This window comes from Taudactylus pleione, unplaced genomic scaffold (assembly GCF_031769625.1).
Source record: "Taudactylus pleione unplaced genomic scaffold, aTauple2 ptg000145l, whole genome shotgun sequence".
Lineage (NCBI taxonomy): Eukaryota > Metazoa > Chordata > Amphibia > Anura > Myobatrachidae > Taudactylus > Taudactylus pleione.
The window spans coordinates 5,819,582-5,841,475 of NW_028284547.1; the positions used below are offsets into that span (position 1 = coordinate 5,819,582).

A 21,894-nucleotide genomic window follows, 5' to 3' on the forward strand; every position below is an offset into this window, starting at 1 on the left:
TGCAGCTTTTGGGATATACCCTAGGCCCTTACATCAAACCTACCTATGTCTCTAACACAAATAATTTTTATTAACCTTTTAAAAACCTGGTGTCTCATACAACAATGATCACTGATTCCTCAGCACACATCACATTAAGGTAAGTGACTGTGAGATGGAGCTGCCACCTAGATACCCATTTATATATAATAACCTGATATACTAACCTGATATACAAAGTAATATGTAAGATACTTTGTTGGAGCTCCCAGCTAATATCAATTTATGTAAACTAACCTGATGCACACAGTAATATGTAATATACTATGATGGAGTCATCACCTAGAGAGCCTTTATATATACATTCCCATGGTGTGTGCAGAGATAATGGTGGCATCCTGGTGCATCAGATGACAGTAGGTGTGACAGGATTGGTAACATGTATTACCCATCTATGGTCAGTGCTGGGATGAGTATTTTATAATCTGCACATTCTAAGGTCACAGTATGAGGAATATACAATCATTAAGGAAACATTAATAGACTATGTGTACTATATCAAGTATATATCTGCTGCAGGAGGGGAGAGGTCTCTGTGCTGCACATCTGACTGGAAATGAGGATTCAGCAATTTAAAAAAAATAATTTAAAATGACTGGGTCATATTTGTTAGTTTATTTAAATATATATCATGTTCCTAAAATAATATCTCAATTATTCTAAAAGTAGATGTAACCTAGTCAATTTTGTGCTCTTAAAAATTTAATTTTTTCTTTATAGGACAAATAAGGTGCAATATTCCCACTAAAAGTATTGGAAGACGTGGAAAGTGACTTTTTCTCTGATCAAGCAAAATAAAAAAATAAATTGTTTTCTACTGGAGGATTCAAAAAATCTACTTTCATTTTCTGAATAGCAAAAACATTTACAGCTTTTTTCTCAACTAATACACGATGAGTCTCACAGGAGAGAAACTGCATCTGTGCTCTGAGTGTGACCAAAGCTTTACATGTAAATCACTGCTTCTCAGCCATCAGAGGATTCACACAGGAGAGAAACCATTTACATGTTCTGAGTGCAGCAAATGTTTTTCACAACAGTCATCTCTTCTTATACATCAGAAGAGTCATACAGGAGAGAATCCATTTACATGCACTGAATGTATCAAGTGTTTAATACAACAGTCACATCTTCTTAGACATCAGAGAAGTCACAGAGGAGATAAACCATATAAATGTTCAGAATGTAGCAAGTGTTTTAGCACTAAGCAATATCTTGTTATACATCAGAGGATTCATACGGGAGAGAAGCCATTTACATGCTCTGAATGTAACAAGTGTTTTACCAATAAGCAAGAACTTGTTTTACATCAAAAGATTCATACAGGAGAGAAGCCATATAAATGCTCTGAATGCAGCAAGTTTTTTACCACCAAGCAAAAGCTTGTTATACATCTGAGGATTCACACAGGAGAGAAGCCATTTAAATGCTCTGAATGCAGCAAGTGTTTTACACAATGGTCTTCTTTTCTTAGACATAAGAGGAGTCACAGAAGAGATAACCCCCATATATGATAAGAATTTAGTAAAGGATGTACTTGAAAGATAACACTTGTTAATAACACAATGAATTGCTATAATGGTCTGAATATATCATGTGTTTCATGATAACTTGTATCACATCTTTTTTATGTGTATGTCTGCATTTATAGAACAAGCATACAAAATAATTCCATTTAACACATACATGTAAATATAGAAACATAAATACAGTAAATAGTGTTAATGCAATTCCTGCCATTTTCACAGGTGCCTTGCTATCCTTAAATGAGCACACAAAGTTATTTTTTTAAAGATGTTGCATGTTTTTAGTAAATCCATGTTTGCATATATATTATTATCTTTATTGCACACATTTTTCCACATACAACCATTAAGCATTTATCATTCCTTTTTTTGCAGTTATAACAAAATCACAGTTACAATTTATAATCTTAGTTTGATTTAATATTATCTACATAAAATTTGTCAGGTGGGAGAGTTTTCACTATTCTCAACATAGCCCTTTTTTGTCCCTATTTGATTTTACATAATCCCCAGTACATTTCATCCAGTCACAGCAAAGCATTCTCTAATTTTCTTTTGGATTAGCATAGCTAATGTTTTTAAATATCCTCCACAGATTTAAAAAACTTTTCAGAGTTTCTTTCCTTCTAGATGGTGCCTCTAGTAGAAGAGCTTTCTATCCATTTCAAAGTTTTAGCAGCTCCTCGTCGGACTGTAATTCCTTCTATAGGAAACAGTGTAAGATAAAACTATAAATAAGGTGCCTTGTTTCCTCCAGTATATATCTACTGGAGGAAACAGTGTGTATATATATATATATATATATATATATATATATATATATATATATATTTATATATATATATATTTATATATATATATATATATATATATATAAATCCAAAGAGTAGGGATGCAGTCACCAGACTTCATAAGTTCTTTCATGAAAATATTGATTTTATTTTACATCATCTTAGTAAAAGTACAATTTGTGCTTTTTTCTTATATATATATATATATATATATATATATATATATATATATAGAACAAGATAGGCGGCACTCTGGCGACTTAAAAAATGCACTAGACCCCGTAAATCAGGTTGACCTGATTTACGGGGTCTAGTGCATTTTTTAAGTCACCAGAGTGCCGCCTATCTTGTTCTATATATCGTGTTTCCATCCCTGTTCAGGGCTGGTAATTTAGAAGGGCACTGGCGCATGTTGTCGGAGGAGCATTTGAGTGCCAGCTATCTTTTTTTATATATATATATATATATTACCATTGGAAGCAAATGGCGGTACTCAGGAGACTTGTGGAATAACTGATACGTTTATGTAATCATATTACATGATACCACACCAACGTGTGTATATAATACATATATGTATATATATATATATATATATATATATATGTAAGTTGTGCCCTTATATTATTGCTGAATCAAAAAAATGAAAATATCCATAGAAAATTTTGGAAGGGGGGTCATGGTGTTAAAGGACTGCACCTCAAAAGTTATAGAAGGTACCAAGCTGAAATTTGGCATGGGAAGGTAGAACTGTTGAAATTTGGCACGGTGTTTCTTGCCAAATTTCAGGGCAAAAACATAAAAAATGAGGATTCGGGAGTAATCTAAATTATCAACTGTCATTTTTTCTGACTCTTAGTTAGGACCACTTTTCTGCTGTTCTCTATGGGGGATTTTTGGGAAGATATAACTCAGGGTAGGGAGCAAATTAAGACATGGGGTTTGTTTAGTAGGTAGCTATTGTTCCAGAATAGGGCCTTTTTGGATTCAGGTAGTTGAGAAAGTTACAGTTTTTAAACTATTACCTTACAAATCTGCCATTACAGAGATAGAAAGTTTCAATTCCTTGCAAAGTCTTAGTAGGAACCTTTAGCAGGTGTACTCAATGTGGCTTCACTTAGGTGCACCAAGTAGCATGACCTCTGTGGGTGGTAGTGGGGGCCAGGACCAGAGGGAAGGAAGCTGGCATTTGTGGTGGCTAGGACCCAGGAGAAGGTAGTGGGTGTTAGCGTCTGCTAACACCTGGGGGAGAAAGCAGGTGGCGGTGGTGGCCATTAGTGGCCAAGGTGGGACAGGAAGCAGGCAGTAGGACCCAAGGGAGGTAACCAGCATCTGTTGCAGATGCAGCCTTCAAGCCTGCATATGTGTGTAAAAAGATTTTAATGTGTAAAAAAAAATGGCATGCCCCTTCCCCCAAAAGATCAACCATCACTGGGCATTTAGTGACCCAGAACTGGTTGTGCAAAATAAGGAGGAAAAATTACATTGGGTTCCCCCATGTTAAGAACAACCAGCAACAGGCTAATCAGAACCAGTCCTGATTGCCAGAATACTGGGAACAAATGACAATATTCAGTGCAACCAGCACTGGGCTATGAGTTGGTCCTGGTCCTAGAATTACAAGAGAAAAATGCATAGGGTACCATTGTATTTATCAGAACCAGCACTCAACCATTTCTAGTTGGGGCTGATGCCAGAGCCAAGGGAGCCCTTTCACCAGGTTCTCCAGCTAGTCAGCCCAGGCCGGGGATCCATGGGGAGCTGTGGGCCCCCCAATAAAGGGTTACTTCTTTCCAGGGCACGCCAGGCCCAGGCTGATAGCCTGGGGCTATCTCTGGCACCCCTGGGTGTTGAGTGCTGGGTTGATAGTGTAGTGTAGTGCATATTAAAGTTTAAATATTGTCTTTTGCAGTAGTACTACAGGTTCCAGCTGGACCCACATACTTGTATTTGGAGAACCACAAGTAACTGCAAGCAAAAGATAAAGGCCTTGCTGGTAGCTTTACTACCCCTGCAAAAGAAATATTGAAATAAAACAGACACCATTTTTTTAATATTGTTTTCTCTGCACCTTTAAGTGAAGGATGGCAGCTGTGAGAGGGGGGCCCCTTTACTGGGGGGTCCCCAGCTCCCCAGGGATCCCTAGCATGGACTGAGTAGTGGTCAGGGTTAGTGCTTTGGCTGGGGGGTCTAGTGAAAAGGCTCCCCTGGCTGTGGCATCAGCCCCCCCACTACAAAAAGTCTGGTGGTGGTTCTGGAAAATACAGGGGGACCCTATGCAATTTTCCCCCCTGTATTTCCAGAAACAGAACCAGATCAGTGCCCAGTGCTGGTTGCGCAAAGTACAAGGACCCCTACTTTGTTTGTTCCCCATATTTTGGCAATCAGGGCTGGTTCTGACTAGCCCGGTGCTGGTTGTGCTTCAGAACAGGGGACCCCTACATTTGTCCCCTGTATTTAAGCACAACCTGAACTGACTGTTAAAAGCCCGGGGCTGGTTGTTTTTTGGGGTAGCACCTTTTTAATTTTACACATTTAATTTTTAACTTAGATGCATCAGTGCATCAATTAATAAAATTATTTCTTACAGGAGCAGAAAGCTAGGTTTAAAAGCATCATACTTTTGATACTCAGTGCAGGGACCCATATCAGCAGCTCCTCTTGCACCCATGTAAAATATGCCCATGATTATTTGTCAATTTCCCAGTATAAGAAACCCTTCGGTAGCATGTGGTAACCTATAATTGTGTTATTTGTTTGAATCTATATTTTTCCCTGTGTATCTGAGGCAGCATCTGAGTTTCAGGGGTAAACCTCATGTCAAATTGAATCTGCCCCTCAGTCTTTGACAAACGCTCATATGCTGCTGGACACATGCATATTTGTTTCATAAAGCAAACTATTAAATCAAATTTGTTTAGCATAGTTTTCTCCAGCTTATGTTATGTACCCTAGGCCCTTACACCAAACCTACCCAAGTCTCTAACACAAGTAATTCTTATTTACCTTTTTATAACCTGGTATCTTATACAACAATGATCACTGATTCCTCTGCACACATCACACTGAGGTAAGCGACTGTGAGATGGTCACACTATCCCCATTCCAATAGTGTGTGCAGAGATAATGGCGTCATCCTGGTGCATCAGCTTACAGTAGGTGTAACAGGATTGGTGGCATCAGAGCTGGATTTCCCACTAGGCAACAAGGACACTCACCTAGGGCCCAGCGGGTTCAAAGGGGCACATTGGGATCATATGCACTGCTGAAAATGTCAGACATGCACAGCACACTGTGCTTGGTAGCTGAAGACTCCAGGAGACAGAAGCTGTGTAATAATAATTACTGCGTTGACAGCCGCCTGATGGGGTCAGCTTTAAGACCGAGGGAATACCCTAGTTCTGCTGTGTTGTGCATGTGACTATATATGGCAGCGCTATATCATAGGTCACACTGCCACACTCTGTCCCACTAATGCACATAGTATAGATGCAGCCAGTGCAGCCACTGACTAATCACTGATGCTGCTGCTGCATACCAGTGCTATGGTGGGATAAAGGCAAGTGAGGGACTGGCCACTAGTCCTCTGGGTCATCTTTCCCTACAGCTCTGTGAGATGAGGTCACTCAGTTATCTGGGAGGTGTGGGGTGCAATGAATCAATGTATGTTTTAAATTTTTTCTTGTGGGGTCAATGAAAATATATGTTTTGTTTTGTTTTTTTCTTTGGCAGAAAGTGTGTGTGTTGTATTTGTGGTAGAAAATGTTTGTGGTTTCTTTTTTCTATGGTGGATATTGTGCCTGATTCAGAAAGGAACACAAGCGATAATTTGCATGCAGCTGGCCAATGTTGCATCTATACACATCTACATGGACAGCATTGCACGTGCACGAACCAGTCTGTGCATATGGGTAAGGGTTCACATGGCATAGGCAATGAGCATGGAGACCCCTCTAATGTTGATTAACAGGAAGTGCCATTTGTGGATGGTGTCAGGGGGGGTGCCTGTGCATTGGGTTGCCATTACAAGGGGCATGTATAAAACTGGCTGTGTATTGGCATATGAAGCCTCACGTCTTGATGCACACAGGACGTGGCCACAATCAAAAGTTCTTGATGTTACCAATGTTTTGCTTTAATGCATACTGATCAAGCATTCAGTTGAGGGAAGTGGGTGGCATTGTACAGTGCTGGGGACCTGCATCTAGTGCTGCGGGTGCCGTGCCAATGCATTGATTAGCATATACTCACAGTGGCCACATCTGTGATATCTGTCACTTGCATTCCTTGCTGAATCTGGCCTGTGGTGGACAATGTTTGTGATATTTTGTTTTTATAATGAACATGGGACCTGATTCAGACCTGCTCTTGAGCGCATAGCGCTCACAAGCGGGTCGATGGTGTGCCAGTGCGCGCGTGCGCGAGCCCCGGAGCGAGCGCACAAAGCACTCGCTCCGGCACTCGCATCCAAAATGGGGGGCTGTTGATGTTGATAGCTCGCCCCATTTGGAAGGCGGGGAGGGGGGGTGGCTGGGTAAATGGAGGCGTTCCTGCAGAAATGCCTGCCGTTTGTGGGTAGCCCTACTGACATCCCTCTTAAAGTCTGTAGGTGGACTTCCTGCTCTATTAGAGCAGGAAGTCCACTGGGGCTTGCAGCAATGAGAAACTACCGCAAGGTCCATCGCGACCATCACCTGGCCACTCGCTAAAGCTGTGGCCCACAGCTTAGAGAGCGGCCAGGAGGCCGACTCAAAAATTAAATAAAATGCCCTGATTCAGAGTGAGCACTCTGTCAGAGCATCTGGCTCTGAATCAGGGCCATAGTGTGTATATTTTATTTCCTGTGGTGGACATACAGGGCGATTCAATTCAGTGCGATGTTGAACAGCCCAGGAAGGGTGTTCCATGAGCTATTCAATTCACTGTGCTGATTGCGTAGTTGAGGATTGGTTAAGTCTGAGAATGCTGGTTATCGCGACTTAACCTGGGTATTTAGGCATGAATACCTGCATTCTATGACTAAAGTGCCGGCCACATGTTTTTCATAATCACGCTGAATTGAATCACCCCCCATTTTGTGTATATTTTTTTTTCTGTGGCAGACATACTGTGTATATTTTTTTTTCCTGTGGCAAAAGTACTGTGTATAATATATTTTCCTGTGGTGGACATAGGACCTGATTCAGAGCCGGACACTCTGACAAGAGCGCTCGCTCTGAATCAGGCCGTCCTAGCTCAAATTGGAGTGGCCTCCTGGCCACTCACATAGCTGTGGGTGACCACCCACAGCTTATTTGAGCTGACAAAAAGATGGTCGCGATGGTCAAGACATCGGGCTTGCAACAAGACCCTTGCAGTAGGGTCTCGTCTGCCGCAAGCACGGAGTGCTTTTGGCTCTCTCAGAGCCCAAAACACTCCCACTGATATCACTAGTGATGTCAGTGGGACCGGACCCAGACAGTAGGCATTCCCATGGGAACGCCTCCGGCACACCCACCAAAGAGGGCGTGCTGTCAATAACCATCGACAGCACACCCCCTTTGGTGCGCAACCCTGAGCGACGGTTTCCCCGTCGCTCGCCGGGTCTCGGACATGCGCATGATGGAGAAGCCTCCGTTGTGCGCATGCACATTTGTGAAACATTGACCCGCTTGCGAGCGCTCAGCGCTTGCGAGCGGGTCTGAATGAGACCCATAGTGTGTATATTTTTTTATGAGGCAGACATAGGAATTTATTCAGGATGGAACGCATGGAACTACAATTCCAATTGTAGTAAGTGACCTCATTTACAAGACAAGGAGCTAGGCACGAGAAGCTGCTTTGTTGAATGGAAATGTACTAATGTTATGAAACCCTGATTTACATGTCACCTCTCAGTGTAAGAATTCCTTCTGGTCATCCTAGGAACTGCTAAGGAGCAATGGGGGAGGAATGACTATAAATAGGATGTGTCAGGCTACTGATAGAAAAGTTGCTGGTTTAGTTGCCGGTTGCAGAGCTGGACGGATGTAAGATAAAGAAAGAGACAGACAAAATAATCTCAATAATCTCCAGAGTTAGGTAATTATAATATAGATAGGAATATATTAGTAAAGAGAATATACCCAGTGCTAATAGAGCAGGAGGATCAGATAATAATGCAGCAGTTATAAAAAGGTTATTGTCTACCTTACAAACCAAAAAATATACAAAAGAATACTGCTTTACTACCTATGCTGGGACATTAGTATCTCACACATCAATGAATATGAAAGATACATATATTGAAAAGGGCTGAAGATCAGCACCATATATACATAAAATATACAAGACATAAAAATAGAGTTGATCAGACTTTCATTAGGAAAAAAGAATATGCAATTAGAAAGCACAAAAACAAAGTCGTTAATAGTAGAAAAAAACTATGAAATATTATTAAATGGTTGCACAGTCTTGGAATGAATTTTATAAAAATATTAGGTACACTGAAAAGTAACAGTTGTGATATCCCTGGAGATCCGTTTAAATTAATTGTATGTAGCAATTCTCCTTTCCGTAGTGAATTATTTAGGATGGTGACAGTAGCCCAACAATAACATTAGTGAATGATTATACTGTCTGTGATCAGTTACAGGAAAGAAAGCAGTCCCTTTGTTGTCATAACTGCTATGGTTAAAGTCCCGTATCTTTATCAGCAAAAAAAGGGGGGGTTGTTGAGTCAGGTGTATTCACTGACTCCCTGAGATCTGTGTTACATCTAAAACACCGGGTCTCTGTGTACAGTAGGAGAGGTCCCGTGTAAATAGTCAATGCGCAGGGTATTGTCAGGAAAGGGTTGATGAAACCCTGTAGTGTATGCTATACCTTGTCAGTAGCCGGGACACTGCAGAAAGAGAGCTGATTATGATGCTGATCACCCACGATGTGCCAGCTGATTGCCGACTCAGTATCACAGCGGGATCTCTGGTTTTCTTTCAGAGAACAGCATGGTGTTTCGGCTAGCACCGTAGCCTTTTTCAAGCCAGAATGTTCCCTTCTGTTCATTACTCAGTTTATATAACACTAAAGCAGGATTGATTGGTCAGTTAATTAGTTTGATTTAATTTGGTTTAACCCACAGTGGCTCGTTAGAAGGTCAGTTCAGCAGGCTCATAGTCATTTTCATATAGCCTGAGGCCACAGCCATCACCTGCTACAGGATATTTTGAACACACCGTATCTGTCTTGCCACAAATGAGCAATATACAGTATTAGAAATCAGATATACAAACAGAAAAATAATATATTTAAAATGATATGATATAATCAGTCTAATGTCCCAGCAAAAATACAAGCTAATATGTCAGGATATCTATATTAATAATTATAATAAGTATTAAACTAATGAAATGATAGGCTAATGATAAAATAACCCTATTTAAATAATCAGGTAGGAGAAATTGTATTACCTATGCTGGGACATTAGTATCTCACATATCAATGAATATGAAAGAAAAATGTATATAAAAGGGCTGAAGATCAGCACAACATACACATAAAATATACAACACATAAAAATAGAATTAATCAGTCTGTCATTAGGAAAAGATTTTTTCCATTAGATGACTTTTTAAACTATCCGACCAAAACCTCCAGGTTTTGGTCAGATCGTTCAAAAAAAAAAAGAAATGGATAGGCCCCTTAAGTTCAATATGCAGATACTTTTCTCTATCACCTGTTCTGAAGAGACATTAATCCGGTATTCATGGTAGAATTTCTGCAAGTAAAATACTACTGTAGTAGAGAAATATAAAGAGGCTTGATTAGGCCAAAGAACACAGGCTGTAGATAGCTCATCTCCAAATTTAACATGTTTGATTCAACCTGCTATACCATGCCACTGCTGGTGGTGTATGGGATGTTAGCTAGTTTTGTAACAAATCAACTTAGTAACCTTTTTGACTAGTAGAATGAAAATGAAAATGCTTATGCATTGAAACGTCAATGTAGACTGCTGCTTCGTGTGTGTGTCTTTATTACAAATCCCTGAGTGCCGCCGTATCCTGGAGTGCTATATATATATATATATATATATATATATATATATATATACACTTCATTTTACAACTGATGATATCACAATGATCTTTGCAATGGAGGGACTGTTACATTGTGTTTTAGATATTGTCTCCCAATATCATGCAGTTCAAAATTATACACTTACTATTTTTATTTAAGAAAAGTTTATTTTTTAAGTGTTCCTGCACAGTCACCACAGCACCTTGTAATTTTGCTGGTACTTCTTAAATATATGTTACTGGGAACCACACACTACCCCTTTAGAATTACCATATATACTCGAGTATAAGCCGAGATTTTCAGCACATTTTTGTGCTGAAAAAGCACCTCCTCGGCTTATACTCGAGTGAAGTGTGTAGCGCTGACCGGACGGAGTTCGGTCAGCGCTACACAGCACAAACACACAGCCGGCAGCTGTGTGTTTGTTGTAATCAGCAGCCGATGAGAGTCTGTCAGACTCTCATCGGCTGCTGCTGCTCCCACTGCGGGAGCCATCTTCTGGTTCCCGTAGTGGGTAATTGGAGAGATGTCACGAGTAATGACGTCTCTCCCATGCAAAGCGGCCGGAGGAGCTGTTAGCGGCGGGACCAGGAGCGGGGGTTTCAGGTAAGTGAATTATTTTTTATTTTTATTACGTCTCTCTCTACTGGGGGGGGACTACTGGGGGCACTACCAGGGTGGGATTACTACAGGGGGCACTACAAGGGGGGAATTACTACCGGGGGAACTAAAAGGGGGGATTACCAATGGGTGTACCACCAGGAGGGGATTACTACAGGGGGCACTAAAAGGGGGGATTACCACTGGGTGTACTACCAGGAGGGGATTACTACTGGGTGCACTAAAAGGGGGGATTACCACTGGGGGAACTACAAGGTGGGATTACTACTGGGGGCACTAAAAGGGGGGATTACCACTGGGGGCACTACCAGGGGGGATTACTACTGGGGCACTAAAAGGGGGGATTACCACTGGGGGCACTACCAGGGGGGATTACTACTGGGGGCACAACCAGGTGGAATTACTACTGGGGGCACTACCAGCTGCTGCATTTCCCACCCTAGGCTTATACTCGAGTCAATAAGTTTTCCCAGTTTTTTGTGGTAAAAGTAGGTACCTCGGCTTATATTCGGGTCGACTTATACTCGAGTATATACGGTAGTATGAATAGGATGAAACAATTGTATTTTTAGCTGATGGAAGAATATCATCTATTTGGGGTGTTGTTTAGCAGAGTCAAACAATGAAGGAAGTGCCCCTAGTTTTGCAGTGTGTATAAAATAATTGCTAAAAAAAACTCATGCATTTGAAATACAAATTGTATTAAGCAATTGTTTTTGTAACTGAGGAAAGCCTAACAGCAGGCCAAAATGCCATCATTTGGGCTATTATACAATTGCAAATATGCATGTCTGAAATACATTATGTAGCATGTATAGTAACCATTTGTAATGAACAGCTATGTATTAATTCATACGGTTTGCCTCTCATTTCATGCTGCATATACAAATTAAACACAGACCTTTAAAAATTGGGCCATTGAGAATTGCCTGAAGTTTATTGACTGATTCATTTGGTTTTTGCCATGCTGATTTCAAATTTGATCACCAAATTTCTCTACCACGCAAGGATTTTTCACAAAGTCAATGTAAAAATATGTGAAATAGCATAATTATACATGTTCTGTTTAAAACATATTAATTTGTATAAAAATAGCATTAAAATAGTTTGCCATATCTGGAAATATGGCCCGTGGCACATCCAGACCCACATTGCACATGTAATGACAATTAATCAATATAATTTTTTCTATACTCTTTTAGGTATTTAACCCTCTCTAGTTTTCTCTACCAGAACCCTCCAAAGAAAGTCCCCATATTAGGAAACATATTTGACACTTTTATTATCTGATGGTTCTTGCTAAAGACACAGTTTCTGGGAATATTCAGATAAGCCTGATTATATATTTTTACAGTGGACATTTTTAATCCTTTGTTGTTAGTTAATTAAATAATTTTCAAATGGTATTGCACTATAGTTTGTTACTCTGTCATCTTAACTGGATACACTGGAGATGATCACACTGCAGATTCTTGGCACATTTATACATGATACTGGCATGAGCAAACATTTATTTATTGTGTTATTAAGTTCCTTTATAAACTGTATAGTATAGAGAACTGCACCTAATAGGCACCTTTCTTCCCAACTTCACTGAAAATAAAAGCAATAAGGTCTGATAACAATGGAGATTACGAAAACAAAGATTTTACTTCTTTTCTAAATAGTAATGGCATTCAACATCAATTAACAATTACCTACAGCCCTGAACAGAACAGTCATTGAATAAGCATGGGCTGTGTTAAGTGATGCTGATCTGGATAAAAGATTATGGGCAGTAGCAGTCCTTACTGCTATGTACATCAGAAGTTGAGCACCTTTAGTGACATTTAAAAATAAGTCACCATTGGAGATGTTGTCTGGTAAAATGTCAAGTGTTAATCATCTGTGAGTCTTTGGATGTAAAGTGTATACACATACCCCTAAATAATAGAAGACACAAGTCAGATTTTAAGTCTGCCTCTTGAATTATGATTGGATATTGTCACAAGGTAGAGAAAATAGACTGTGGGACATTATTAATCAAGAGCTCATAAAGACAATAGACATAGGGCTAAATATAATAGCCTGTGAGCCGGCAATGCTTTTGGAATACATGTGAGTGTGTCCATATTTTTAGAGCAGCAGGCATGTTAAAGGCTAAACCACCTTGGTTTAGCCTTCAACATGTTTGGTGCTTTAAAAATATGGCCAAACTCACATGTATTTCTGCAGAGGCGTTGGCTTGCAGGTTATTACATTTAGCTCTCAGTCTTTTATGAGGCATCTTCAACCAAAAGATTCAGATGATTTCTAAAATTTTTTAACAAAAATCCCCATTGGGATATTGGAAAGAAAAATATAACCCATGATGAGAGAAAGGTACTTAAGGCTCTCCAGGATGACAACTCCATTTTCATCAAACCAGCAGATAAGAGTGGGGTGTCATCATCCTGGAAAGAGATGATTATATAAAAGAAGCTATGAGGCAGATGGATGACTGTAACTTCTACAGAACATTAGGTAAGGACCCTACCAGTATATTTAAAATGGAGTTGCAGTGATTTCTATATAAGGCATCCATGGAAGGAGTGATAAGTAAAGATGAATTATTTTTTCATTAACACATTATCCTATCACTCCTATCTTTTTTATTTAACAAAAAAATCACAAATCCCTCACTTCACCCCCACGGCATCCTAATATTTCTGGAATTAATTCACTTACCTCAAATATATATTTTTATGTAGTCACTACATACAGGGGTACATTGATTCACTGAAATCACATATCAGAGACACCACACTAGAGATGTTGAGGGGAGTTTTGTGGTGCCCGGGTATGATTTTTCCCCTGAATGTCTGGGCTCTCTATACCAACATCCCAGATGAGGCCGGAATAGAATCCATTAAAAATATACTAGAAAATATTTGAAGATTTCAGAGAAACACCGGGGCTTCTTATTGGAGTCTATTCATTCATATTGACACACAATTATTTTTCATATGTCCTTCAAATAACGGGCACTGCCATTAGAACCAGATTTGCTCGAGTTTGGCAAACCTATATACCGAGTTTAAAGAAGCAGATATCACTGCGCTAAGTATTAAATGGATTTGAAAAACATATACCACAATAATCTGCTTCCTATTTGGGCAAACAGAAGACTCATATAACAATAAGAAATTATTTTAAAATGTAAACATGTAATAAATATATATATATATATATATATATATATAAATAATCCATTATATAATCACATAAATAGGCCTATTCATGAGTAAATTGCACACATATGGTAACAATAAGCAAATGCAATGTAGCACATGCATGTCTCCCATACTATGGCCCTGATTCAGACCCACTCGCGAGCGGCTGTCCGCTCGCAAGTGGGTCGATGTTCTGCACTGAGCATGCGCACGATGGAGGGAGCTCCGTCGTGCGCATGTGCCAGACGCGACGAGCGAAGGAAAGTCCTTCGCTCGGTGTGTCTGATCAAAGGGGGCATGCTGTCGATGTTGATTGACAGCATGCCCCCTTTGGTGGGCGTGCCGGGGGCATGCCTCCCTGACGGGGGCATTCCCACGGGAACGCCTCCCATCAGAAGCCGGCCCACTGACATCACTAGTGATGTCAGTGGGAGTGATTTGGGCTCTGATAGAGCCAAAATCACTCCGGGGCTTGCGGTTGAAAACCTCAACCACAGGCTCCGGCTCGCAGTTTCGATGGTCGCGATGGTCAAGACCATCGCGGCCATCAAACTGCACGCTCATATAGGCTGTGGGTGGTGACCCACAGCTATACGAGCGTCCAGGAGGATGCTCCATTTTTATGGAGGGCGGCCCTCATTCTGAGTGTGCGCTCTGCTCAGAGCGTACGGCTCTGAATGAGGGCCTATGTTGCTAAATGTGCACAATAACCAAATAAAACATTAAGATAATGAGAGCAATTGGTTGTCCCTGGGTGGACAACATACTAAAAAGCCAAATAATACCAATTAGGCGGAATTGTACTAAAGATGACAATTTTGAAACTCATGCAAGAAAAGTTGTTATAAGTTTTTTAAAAAAGGGATATCCTAAGACTTTGATTGATGAAGCTATATCCTATGTACTTGGCAAAGGAGGGGGGGATCCAGAAAGTAGGCAAAAATCTAAATATAAGGATAGTAAGCTCAATAAACAAACTATGGAAATGGTAAAGGAAGGAAATTTAGATAAAATAAATCCATCTCTCCTTTTATTTCCTAATTTAACAACAATTCTGGGAAAATAAAATCTCATATCAATAAAAACTATACACTATTAGATAGTGATCCAAATTTAGCCAAATGTATTGAAATAAAACCAAAAATAGTCTTTAAGAAAAATCCTAATCTAAAAAGCTTTTTGGCCCCAAGTATGCCTAAATCATCAACTATTCCAATAGCCAAAGATTTAACATGGCTTCCCAGTAAACCAACAAGCTGCTTCAGGTGTAGTCGATCAAGATGTCTGACTACTAATTATATCGGTAATAGAATACAAACATTCACTTCAGTCCAGAGTCAAGCAGAAAATTCCATCAGACAGTTTTTTAACTGTCAGTTTGACTACATTATATACCTACTTACTTTTAAATTTTTGAAACAATATGTTGTCCGCAAGACGAGGATGTTAAAAATAGAGTTTAGGAAACATTGTACTAATATTGAACGGATTAATGACACATAGTACTTATAAGACACTTATAAATATAACCATTTTGGGGATTGAATCAATTAGCCACACATTGAGAGACAGAGATAGGCATAGGAAACTATGAATAGCCAAATCAGAGTGGATAATTAAACTCCAGACATTACATCCTGATGAATTAAATGAAGCATTTGAGCATGTGGAGTAAAGTTTATTCACAGCTGGTGGTCACTGTCTGATTTCCATATGTATTTTCTCGTCAATGGATGCCACACTGTGTCCCCCATCCATGACCAGATATTCCACAATTTACACTCTTTATACTACAATTATATTCTCACATGAAGGAGTAAAATTATATATTCTTGCATTCTGATTGATCAACAGAGGTGGCTATTAGTCTACCCTGTGAGTAAGCATGATAATATGTTGATGGTTTGTATATATGTATTTTTGTGTACATGATATGTATGTTTCCATCTGTACTTGTTCTTTATGCTTGCATATGCATTTTGATGTATGATTCAAAGCATATATGAGTTATTTATGTATGTGTTCATTTGTGTGTATTTATTTGTATGTGTGTATGACATGTATGTGCAAGGGTCAGTTTTGGCAATATCAAATTGAGATCCAAAACACAAGGATATATAAACCAAAACCAAATCACAGGGGTCAGTTCTAGTTGGAAGTGTGAGAATATTTGGTATTTGACATGAGGCCACAATAAAATGGTGACCAGAAGTGACATACATGAATACAAATATACATGAAATGGTCTGTACCATTGAATTATATGGTAATGTAATCGCAAATCCTACACACAAAAATACAAACTATTTAAATACTTTTCACATTGTACCGTGACTGGGGGGATGTGGGCATGTCACATCTCTACCAGAAGTGAGTGTGTGTTCTAAACATCACCAGAGACACAGGACCACACTTCCCAAAACCAGAAGTTACACCTGCATGCATCACATCCCCAGGACCAACAGTGACCTGCCCATGCATCACATCAACTGAGACTGGAACTGAAACTGGCATCTGCATCACCCAAAAGTGAGGTAGAAGCATCAAGTACAATTATTACAATATTTACATTAAATAAAATAAGATCAACCCCTGATTGTGAGCACCATCATTTGGGACATTACCTGATGACCTATGATCCAGCCCACACTGGAAAGATTACAGCTAATATGATGGTCCCTTGCTTGTTGACCTTTGCTTATGGCTCCTGCCCTGTCTCAAGTTGTATACTGCCTGTAAGCAGAGAAGACATAGGCAGCGCTGACAGTTTGTATAACTGATTCAGTTGCAGCAAGAACCTCTTTATAGGTGGTGCTCATATCTGGATTAACCACACATAACCTGAGAGCTAAGGAGACAAAGGCAGCATTGACAGCTAATTTACTTGGCCCAATTTGTGGTGGGACCCTCCTTGAAAAGTAGATCTCCTAATGGGACTGGTTAAATATCTGAATTATCTTCAGACAATTGAAAAATATATACATACACTGATTAAATCTTTTGCATAATTACATGTGGCTGCAACTTTTTTATTAAGTGGGCAATTTTCATAATTTTAAGATGCCAGGTTATAATTAAATATTAAGCCAGCAATTACTGGTGAAAGGGATTAATTACAGCAGCAGCACAAAAAAAACTTCAAACTAATGTTGCATTATTATTAAGTGATTGTACATTGAGAATATTAGAAAGTCATCTTGTTTTATAAGTATGCTAAATGATTTTAAAGATAATTAATGTATATTGTCAATGATATGCCTTATGTACTTAAATGCATTTTTCTTTTATAAATATATTTAGAAATGAGTCCTGACTGATATCCTTTCTGCCATCTCACAATCTTATTAATAAACTAATTACTTTCACAGTTGATCTTCTGATTCACTGTTCTTTTGTTGGTGCTCTGCCTTCCCCCTATTTGTACATGTCAGCCTGTGCCTGACAGATCAGTGCAGTTTTAGGCATTGGAAGATATCCTGAGTGAACTTGCTGAAACCAAACTCCTTGTACCTGATGAACTTCAATAATATTTAAAAACTTAATACTGGTCAAACCTCACAATTGTGCCAAATTTGGTAGAACTAGGTACACAACTCTACCCATGCATAAAGGACACAAACTGTCTTACTTTTTAAATAGATATTAGGCATATACTTATCAGAGGTTCTTTTTCCCTACATGTTAATGGACCTTGGTGGGTTAAATTAGCTGGAGGAATATTACATTATAGGGTGCTACATATTTTGTAGGTAAAGCAAGGACTCATTTATATAAGCAGTTTCTCAATATGTTAATACAACATAAAACAGTGAGATGGAGAAGCAAGAGATCCATTGATCTCTAAAAAATAACTGTGCTGTCCACAAGGGCGGCAGAAATACAATCACCTGTCAGTAATACATCCGATTAGAAAATAATTATATAAGATGACCAAGATGTTTGGGGAAGGACAATTGTTTTTGTCTAATTTTTTCCTTTGGAGGACAGGAGACAAGAAAATTTCACCATTTCATGACCACCAAAGTATCTCTCCTGGTTCAATCTTCTAAAAAATAGAATGTACAAAAATATTTAATATTAATGAGATTATTTAAATGAACAATAAAAAGTAGAATTACATTTATCCAGATAAGTCTTTATTCAAAAAGTGTTATGGGTAAAGCTGCTAGTAGCAAGAAATTATTATTATAGATATTATTTGAACACAATCCTTCAGTATACATATAGGACAAGTCTGTCTGAGTTAGGGTTGGTACAAGCCTAAATGACCGGCAATCGTGCCAATGTTCAAGGCAATTTGCCTTCACCCTGGACATCACATGATTGCCATTACACACCTCAGGATTTAATGAGCGACAGAACAATTACTTTTCCATCCTTCATTAATATGTATAATACTGCATGCAGAATCATGTGACTGCCTGTGCAGCATTGCCAATCACACAATAATGCATACAACCAGTGGCAGCGCGCAATAGTGCATAAACACTAGGCGACATACATGATTTGTCATGCTGATATGCCAAATTGTGCCAATTTTGACCTGGTGTGTATGCACCCTTAGATCACTAAGTAAAATGGGTCTGATTGCCAGTAATACTCAAAACTGGTGGTCTGCATAGTTAACTGATTAAGAGAGACCTGCACACGTGCAGGATTAGTGATTGCAGGTCTCCCTCTATGAGTTCACTTCCATTACCCAATTTTTAGGGGTGGTGTGAATAAAACCCCTTTTACACCGGAGCTAAAACCCGGGCTTTTGAAGGGTTAACCCGGGCAGCTCCCTGGTGTAAAAGGGGAGAGAGTTGGATCGCCGGATCGAGTGACCCGGCAATCCAACCCAGGTAACTAGCAGGGATTAACACGGGCGTAGCCCGTGAAACCCTACTGTGAGAACAGCGCACTCCGGGTCACGATCACCTGGAGTGCACTGCTAGCCAGCTGATTGGTCCGGCTTCAGTGGCGCTTGGAGATGACGTCATCTCCAAGCGACCACTTTCACTCCACAAAAGCCGGGTCTATGCAGACCCGACTGCGGTGTGAGCGGCGCTGACTCAGGAATATCCCGAGTTGGAGCCGGCAAAATTCCAGGTCTAATCCGGATAGGAACTTTGTTCCAACTCCGGGTCAGACCCGGAATTTAGGTGGAAAAGGGGTATTAGTTAACCTGGACCATTAGGCAAAAAGGAACTATATTTTCTAACAGAGAGTTGATCCCAGGGTTGAAATACCCCCGGGTCCACTTGTCAGACCTTTCCTTTCTTTATCATGATGGCTTTATATAAAATATTTGCCACATTCAGAATAAAAAATTTGTCCCCTTAAATACATTTTGCCATGGTCCAAGTTAAATTACATATGACACACATGCTGCTTTCAGGATCTCAGACTGACTCTTTATGTGTTTAATAAGTGTTATTTTTTTGTAAAACTCTTGCTGAATTCACAGCATTAATGAGGTTTTTCTCATGTGTGACTCCTCTGATTACTAACAAGTTTTGGCTTGAGGGTAAAACACTTTTTACATTTAACAATTAAGTGGGGAACTCAATTAGTCATGATAACTTGATGCATGTGAAGTTAGTGCACCCCTTGGCAGGTTTTTGCTGCTTATCACATCTATACGCGATCCAGTTTTTAGCACAATACTATTGCAAAAAACGCAATGCGACATTTCTCTGATAATTTTTCTGCAATAAGTTAAGGTAAAATTGGGAAAATCTGCCAATACCCTAGAAAAGGCAATCTGACATAGTATAACAATATAAAAGTGTATTAGTGGCCCTAATAAAAATATTTGGGGTTATTAAAAAGAGTCAAATGCCTGTTATATACATGTTTTCTTAAACATTGAAATAATGATTAAAAGTTAGTGTTTTTTTTCCCCAGTAAAAGTTATTTTCAAATTGGGGTTGCATAAAAATGTGAATGTATATATTTGTGTCATTTGAAGACACTTTTTGAAAACCTTTAAAAAATGCATCTAATAGCCACCTGTAATATGAAGCACAGTCCCTTTCACATAGCAGCCCCATATAACTTTCGCACACCAATTTGCCCATTTTCATGAACTTTGTACTTTTTAACACAAAATGAAATGTAATTACTGACCAAATTAAGATATTTTTGTTTTGCCTAATTAGGCATTAAGTAGGGCTTCCCAGTGGTTTGGGACCAAGTCCTGACATTTTATGCCAAAACTAAGGGTTTTGCAATAATTTTCACTTGCTCATGAGGTAGTGAACATTTTTTGTGACTTTAGCATATGGAGAACTCACACAAGGTAAAATTGTGGCTAATAGGATTGCAAGAAAAGTACAAATTCACATGGTAAGCCATTTTTCACAGATAATTGGCTTGTCATGGCTAACTGAATTCCAACTTAATGGGTTCTCTTCTATGTGAATTGTCAAGTGTCTGACAAATACTTGGTTCTTGGTAAAAAACTTGCTACATTCAGAACATTTAAATATCTTTTAGCCTGTGTAAATCCTATAATGTTTTACAAGAGTTTACTTTTTGGAAAAACATTTGCTGCATTCAGAACATTTAAATGGTTTCTCTCCTGTGTGATACTGTTGATGAATTACAAAAGATGAATTTTGGGAAAAACATTTGATACATTCAGTACATTTAAATGGTTTTTCTCCTATGAATGGGAGACCAAAGCAGTGAGCAAATTAAACCATAGATTGTTCTACTAGATGCTTTTTTTCCCCAATGGAGCATTTCTTTTTGAAAAGCAATTTTTCAGGATAATCAGAGACAAAATGATTTTACCTGTAAGCAAGTGGATGGCCATCTAACAAAGATGTCACTAAGTCATTAGAAGCAGCACATATAATACTATTTGTTTGAGCTGGTGAAACACAGGTGAACAAGTCTAAGCAGTGAAACGCACATCCTGCTTCTCCCCCTGCTCTCCATGAAGGGACAACATTGTTTTGGAGCAATAGGAGAATCTACCCTGCTTTCACTTCTCAAATATTCTTTTCTGTGCAGGCAGTCCTCACACAGAGAATTTGGCTTCTGCAATGTCTCATAAGTATCAGAAACCATCTAATTCCTAGCATGTGAGTGACTGCCTCCAATCTACTGTTGCTTCTGACAGCTGACGTTCCCTCTGACATCCATCATCCTATTCATGGAAGACAGAAAATTATACAAAATAATTTGTCTTCATTGTTACAAAATGTGAAAGCATGTTATGCTTATATACAGTGTTAAAATACATTTTGACGACTATTAATAAGACGCAAAATAATATATCTATTTGTTAAATTTATTTTAAAAAGGAATGCTTTTTCCAGTGATTGAGGATATTTTGATATTTGGGCAGACTTATTATCTTTAGAAGTATGTGTGCCTTAATATTTTAGATGAAACATTAATAAAAGATATGTTTTAATATTTATTACATTTCACATCTTTGTCATTTAAAACATTTAAAAAAAGAGTGCTCTCCAAAAAGGAATTTCTTGTATTTTTTAGCCCTTGATAAAATCATTTTGACTGATGAAGCATTTGTCAATTCCTTTAAATGTACCCAAATATGACATAGGGGCCTATTCATTAACACATAAAATTTGAAGGAGGTAATTAGGTTTAGAACTCGCATGGAGTTCTACCTAATTACAGGAGGAATTCACCCTTCCCCTTCTCCATAACTATCTATTCATTTTTGTCATT

At 38.9% G+C, this 21,894-nt stretch overlaps 1 pseudogene; it reads left to right on the forward strand.

Moving 5' to 3' along the window:
- LOC148522656 (uncharacterized) overlaps positions 1–21,894 on the forward strand; it is a 200,635-nt pseudogene that overhangs the window by 93,562 nt on the left and 85,179 nt on the right.